We start from the raw sequence: 7,162 nt of genomic DNA on the forward strand, positions 1-7,162 counted from the left end.
AATGGAACCCTTCTGGCCTTGCAATCTATGAAAATTGTCAGCTGTGAAATAACTAAGACTGACATGAACTGGCAGTGAATATTGTTTACCACAAACCTGAGGTACCTTTAGTGGGATGGTGTGATTGCAGTGTGAAAGTACACGTCCTTCAAGTCTACAGATACTAATCCTGCTGCGCCCTCTTCAGGCATCGCTGAGAATTCCTTCCTGAGCATCTCGGGAAATGAGGCTTTGAATTTAACCATGGCCTGCCACATATTTGATGAGGGGGAGCTGAGATAGCCTCCTCCAGCCATGACGAAGATGAAGCTGGTGCTGTAGGTGCATCCCCATCCTCTGGTAGTCTGGGAGCTGGTTTCCTGGTGTCCTCATGGGCACAGGGGGAGGGGGAACTTCTTCCAATGCTACTGCCTCCAGTGGAAATTGGGATGTCAAGGCTGATGGCCTACCTGAGACTCCCACTACTGATCGAGTGGACAGGGACTGAAAACCCCACGGGTTCAAAGGTACCAAGCAGCTGGTCAATGGCCATGAGGATGGCTGAAGTGCTGATGACACAGATGGTACCACTAGGGCTGGTACTTCTGGAGCCAGAGACTGGCCTATCATTTGCAACTGCAGCTCGGCACTGTAGCAGGCACTGGCCAGTGACCATGAATGGGCAGAGCAGCGACACTTCTCTGAAGGATGCTGACCACTGCATTGCAAAACCAAATACGTGGATCAGGACAAGTTCCTGGCATGTAAAACTGGTGTCTGTCTGCATTCAGCAGATCAGTGTCAGTAGACCAGTGATATAGGCCCCACGCTAATCATATGTACCAGGACCTAGGGTGGAAACGGGAGCTGGAGTATGACAGTTATCTAGAGGGTCCCCCAGAACTTGGGACAGAATGTCTCAGTGACTATTCTCTACTCCGTGGGTTCAGTGGCTGTGTGCACCAGAGCAGTCGTGTGGTCGGCAGTGAGGCAAGAGAGACACGAAGGGTTGGTGCCGCTATGCTTGCCAGATGGCACATGCCTCCATGGGTCTGCACCAGGTAACCAGAGAAATGTGCCCAGAATCCCACTGTTGGCACCCAGTGTCTGGAGACCAGAGATGCTTTTGTGAGCCTGCCTCCCTGTCTCTAAGGAATGCAGGTGAGTGTTGGTGGAATGTCCCCCCCCCCCCACGATGGAGAACAGTGCCACTGAGATGGGGACCTATAGAGGGATCCCAAGGTGGGCTTGCCCTTAGGCTAGGGAACCACCAGAAGTGACAGGATTTTCTGCATTACCTGTAGGGCCTCAGGTGTTGATAGAACTTCTAGTTGATGGAGGCCCATGACACTGTCCAGTGTAGCAGGCATGGCTCAGGTGAGCTAAACTGCTCAACCCAGGCTGGTGCCCAATGCCCTGACAGAGGAGTTGAGCCACCCAGTGTGGGTTGTGGCTCTCTTCCAGCCCTTCCCGTTTCCTTATGGGAAGTGGGACATCTTCCCCTCACAAGTTTCTTAGGAGCGAGGGAGGGGGATCGGTGCCAGGTGGATGACAGCACTGGAGGGGTGCTCCACATGGATGTTGTGGTAATGGGGGCCAAGTTGGGCCTCTGCTCTGGTGCCAGAGTTAACACTGACTCCATCAAGAGCAGCCTGAGATGGATGTCTCTCTGCCTCTTTGTCCAGGGCCTGAACGATTTACAAAACACATTGCTTATGTGTCCTTCACCTAGACACTTCAAAACAGCTACAGTGGTCACATGGTTTGAAATCTGGCGATCAGGGCATGCCACATACTTAGACAAAGTCCTGTCCAGGACCAACTAACTAATCCTAACTAACATTAACTCTACTAACGGATCACTATTAACTCTATTACAGGTTGAACTTCCCAAATCCGGGACTCTCTGGTCCGGCAACATCTGTGGTCTGGCAGGGCCATGGATGTTACTGGACCAAAGGGCTCCAGAGGTGGGAGTGGGAGCTAGCTGAGAGAATGCAGGGGTGGGGGAGCTCCCTCCCCAGCCAGGGAACCCCTGGTGGCAGCAATGCTGGTGGCAGCCGGGTGGCCCCAGCTGGAAACCCCCAGTAGGAGTGGGGTTGGGGTGACCAGCCAGAGATTCCCCCAGCTGAAGCAGGGCTACTGGAGGCAGGCGGCCCCGGCCAGGGATGTCCAGAAAATGCCCAGTGGCAGCAGGGCTAGCCCTAGCAGTGGTGGCTCCAGCCAAGGAACCCCTGGCAGCCGCAAGGCCGGTGGCAATTGGGTGTACCCAACTGGGGAGCCCCAGGGAACACCCTGTGGCAGTAGGGCCAGCAGCTGCCAAACGGTCCTGACCGGGAACCCCAGAAGACCCTGGGGCAGTGTTGGATGGAATATCCCCTCTCTACCATGCAGAGAGCATCCAATAGTTTGCTGTGATGTGGGACCATGAGCAGTAGAGAGGGGACAGTCGGGATGAAAAGGTAAGGCGGGGTGGATGCAGTGCTTGCAAAGGTACATCCTTGAAAAAACCTGTTTCAGGCTCTTCCTCCAAGGAAGGTGAGAACGGGGCTGTGAGGTGCAATAAGTCCTGCACTGCCTTGAATGCCTCCAAGATCAAAGGGAGCTGTAGCTGCTGACTCCTAGGCTCCAGCCATCAGGGCAGGCCCGGATTCAGGACGCAGGAGTCAACGCGACTCCCATGAGTAATGCAGCGCTGTGGCTCAACGGGGGTCTCCCAGACTCCAGCTCCTTAGTTTGGGCTGCAGGGGAATGATCCCTTCCTGGCTTGTCTTTCTTCTGAGGCCCTGGCCATTGAGACCAGTGCCTGCCTGCCTGTTAGTGGAACGCAGGAGGAGCCACTGTCATGTCGACAGGTGGAACCAAACCTGGACCTCTGGAGCATGAGCCTCTACAGGTTGAGCCAAAAGCCAGCTGGCTCTGGCAGGCTGTAGAGGAAACTCATTCTCTCGCTCTCTGAGTGGTCTATGTGCCACTCCATGGGACACTGCACCACACCCAGGAGGTGTGTGAGTTACACCATGAAGATTCCAAGGATCTCGTGAAGAATTCTTTCTCCACGCTGGTTCCTGGGATGATGGTGCCCTGAGGAAAAGGTGCTGAGCGTGGGATTCCCCAGACACTGGGTCTGTATGGGGATGGACAGCAGCCATCATAAGCAGAATTTTGAGCTGTTGCTTCCTTTCAAAGTTCTGTGATAGAACACATGGCAGATTCTGCAACGCTCCTCTTGGTGACCCTCACTTAGGCATCTTAAACATGCAATGTAGGGGTCACTTTTTGGCATGTGCTCAGTGCAGACCTCACAGTTTTTGAACCCTACATGCCATGGCTCTGGGAAGTCAGAAAGGGGGGACCTCTAATTGTACACTAACTATAACAACTACTAAATAAAGAATGAACTATATGTCAGAGAGAAATAGCTCTTACTAAGCAAGAGCTATGGGATGTTCCAGCTAACCATCACTGGTGGTAAGAAGGAACTGAGAGGTAGCAGGTTGGAAGAGCTTTCTATTGAACACGGCAAAGGAATGACTGCAGGGGGTGCCCAGGCCAACCTGACAGATGCTGTTATGGGAAAAATCTTCCAGCTGCCATGCATACACACACATGACCTGATTGGAATTAACATAAACAAGCACTCAGAAAGAACTAATTTTATTTATCTATAGAGATTTCCATAGAAACTAGACTTGTGAATCCTTTTTTACCGGATGTGACATTTCCTGGCTTTATTAATGATGTATTTTCTAACCTCTGATCTGGCCAGCTAAAATTTCAAATGCTTGCACTGTACTGCTTCTAGACAGAACATGCAAAAATACCAACAATAATTCCTAGCTTTTATACTCCACATATCTTTACACAAAAGAGACAAGTATCATTTTTCACAATTGTCCTATGGTGAAACTGAGGCACAGAAAACAGGCACAGATAACACAGAGCAGAATACATGTCTTTTGAGTCCAGTGCCTTGCCCACTAGGCTACATTGCCCTTCTACAGACTGCACCCTTATCTAGAAAAAGCTCATGACCATGGAATCTATCTTTGTAATCCCTGGCTACTGGAATGGTCTTGCAGGATTAGGAGCTATTGGGTGTGATAAAGTCCAAAACTGGACTAGAAGGTAAGGAAAAAGGAGGTAAAAATGTCTTAATGCCAGCTTTGCTGCCTCATCTCCTGAGCCATGCTGGATGTAGCCCAGGATGTGAGCCCTGCTCCCATTTTTAGACTCTTTACAACCTAGAGATAGCTCTTTCTTTTGTTACTGACAGCAATTTAAAATGGAAATGCTAAAGCATGAAGGCACAGTTATAAATAAAACTTTCAGCTGCCAGCAGTGAGTTTTCTGCCCTACTTTTCAGCACTCTGATCTGGCCCCAGCTTGTTCCTTATCTCTTGAGAAACAGAGTCAGTCCTGCTTTGTTAATGAAGAGAAAAGCAGGGTTTTAAAAAATGTTTTAGTCAAGAAAGAGCTGTGGGTGGAATGTTATACATAATGAAATCTATAAAACCATCTTATTTCAAATGTTTTCTTTTCGCTTTCCATAAATCTTAATCTGTGCATATTACCTTATTTTGCTTCCTGGTGCATGCTTGTCTAAATGGGGGGATATATTCCAGAGCTGGCATATACAGGCATCCAGAAGAAATTCAAATTTTTTCTAGGCCTAATTAAACCTCTGAGGTTTGGGACTATGAGTGGCCCATTTCTTCTAAAGCATATATGTAGTTTGCTCACTTGAAATGGAATTACCTTTTTTTCTGTTGCCTTTGTTCTGCTTATGGCATGTGCAGCATCCCCCAAGAGGGTAATGAAAAAATTGTCACTTGTGTACAGAGGAAAATGGGTTGTTTGAATTTGGTAAGTGCAAAGTTTACTTGGCGGGGGAGGGGAGGGACGAGAGTAGTGTCTTAACTTTGATTGGAATCGGGCTCTTGATTTAACAAACGTTCGTTATGTGCTGGTTTGCAGGTGCTTGACTTTGTGGAGAACCGTGTGGATTTCTCTGTGGACCAGGCTAAAACAGCCCATGAAAAGCTGTAGTTCTTTCTTTTAGCTGTTAAAGTGAAAAGACAAACATTAGAACAGTTAACCAGGACATGGCATAGTATCCCTCAGCCACCTTGGAAGACAGAGAGAGGTTTAAATGGCTGATTAGGTGGCCCATTGCCAGCCTACCCCATCAGGTACTCCCAAAGTCAACTGAAGGACACACACCTGTTAAAGTCTGCCATTTATTTAGATGCATGTTTATGCAATGTTCCTAACTGCATGGCAATCAAAGCCTGAAGCTTGTGTGGTTTTCACTCCAGAACACTGCTACTGACTGATGCCATTTTTCTTGGGGAGAATGTGTGTGTGTGAGGGGGGGACTAAATCAAATCTGATTGGAGACATTGGGGGGCTGTGATTCATAAATAGTTTTTCTTTTATATTATTATTTGTATTGCCATAGCACTGACAAGCCCCATGAACCAGGGTCATGTTGTGAAAAGCTCCCTGCCGCAAAGCGTTTACAAGTTAAGTATAGGACCCATGAGCACAACTTGATATCTATGGGGGAGGATTTGCCTCCATAACTGTAACTTGCAATAGCTGTTTCCTGAATCCTTAGAAGCAAAGTAATCCATTTGGGGATATACACTGTTCTTCCAGTAACCTGTAATGTGCATGATTCCCCGATAAACTGTCACAGGTACTCTGTGCTACTGAGCCCCAACATATGCATATGCATAAATAAATGATGCATCATGTTATCTGTTAACTGTTTTTTAAACTGTAAATGCTGAATATAACCAACATAATTGGATTTAAGAAAGAGAGTTTAATACGTTTATAGTAAAAATAACAATCCCTCCCTTGTTTTAAAAATGTTCTGACTTGTGGCTCCCAAAAGCAGTTTGAAGGTAGAAGGAAAAATTGAGCCAGTGTACTATTTAAACCTATTGCAGCCATTTTATTTAAATGTTTACGACCCACTTCTACTATATAGAGCACAAGGTTAATAAATGCAGCCTTTGGGTTTTGTTTGGTTGGATTTTTGCTATATATGGATTTGAATGTAAGAGTCTCATACAGCACTGCAATACTTCAGTTTCCTGTGGCTATACTACTGAAATTCCTGCATGCCAAGGTGGCGAGGAGTCCTGTGGCACCTTATAGACTAACTGAAGTGTTGGAGTATAAGCTTTCGGGGGCAAAGACCCACTTCGTCACTTTGCCCACAAAAGCTTATGCTCCAACACTTCAGTTCGTCTATAAGGTGCCACAGGACTCCTCGCCGCTTTAGCAGATTCAGACTAACACGGCTACCCCTCTGATACTTGACTCCATGCCAAGGAAATCCCAGCTGCACACAGCCTTCTGGTGAGATAGTCAAAAAATGCCTGATGTGGATCAGGAAGCCATCTGTTTGGGAATGTGGCATGCTACCTGGTTTAGACGAGGTTACACTCCCACACTGGTCCAGATTGAGTCTGCTCGAGTTTTAAGTAATACTCATTATACGGAGCAATTTAGACCAGTGCTCCAGCAGCTGCACTGGCTTCTGTATGTTTCCGGGCACAATTTAAAGTCTTGGTTATGACCTATAAAGCCCTTAACAGGTTGGGTCCAGGGTACCTGAAGGATCGTCTTCTCCCATGTGAACCTGCCCGGGGATTGAGGTCAGCTGGGGAGGCTCTGTTCAGTGTTCCTCCACATCTACGCAGAGCAGGGCCTTCTCAGCTTTTGCTCCCAGGCTGTGGAATTCTCTCTCCTGGGATATTCACTTGGTGCCAATGCTAGCATTGTTTCAGAGCCAGGCTAAAGCCACCCTTTTTACTCGTGCTTTAATTGGTGTTTCAGAGTGTGTGCGCGTGTGCATCCATGTGTCCCTCCTCTCGAGATGTCTTAGCAGGTTTTATGTTCCCCTGGGGTCTCATTTTAATTTTTAAATATATTTATATTGTGTTTTAAAAATTTTGTAAATAGCTAAATAAATAAATTGAACATTCCACTTCAGGGTCTCCAGGATTTGGTTTTGAAATATAGTTCTGAGCAACATAAAAGCTGTGAGGCAGCACCAGAAGTGGTTTTGCAGATGCTAACCAGAGCCCCGCTGAGTAGCAGTTTAGCATGGCAGTAGAAGTACATAACTTATTTCAAGAGAGTCTATTTTCAAATTTGGCACTGTCCG

Source organism: Pelodiscus sinensis, chromosome 5 (assembly GCF_049634645.1).
Source record: "Pelodiscus sinensis isolate JC-2024 chromosome 5, ASM4963464v1, whole genome shotgun sequence".
NCBI classification, from domain to species: Eukaryota; Metazoa; Chordata; order Testudines; family Trionychidae; genus Pelodiscus; species Pelodiscus sinensis.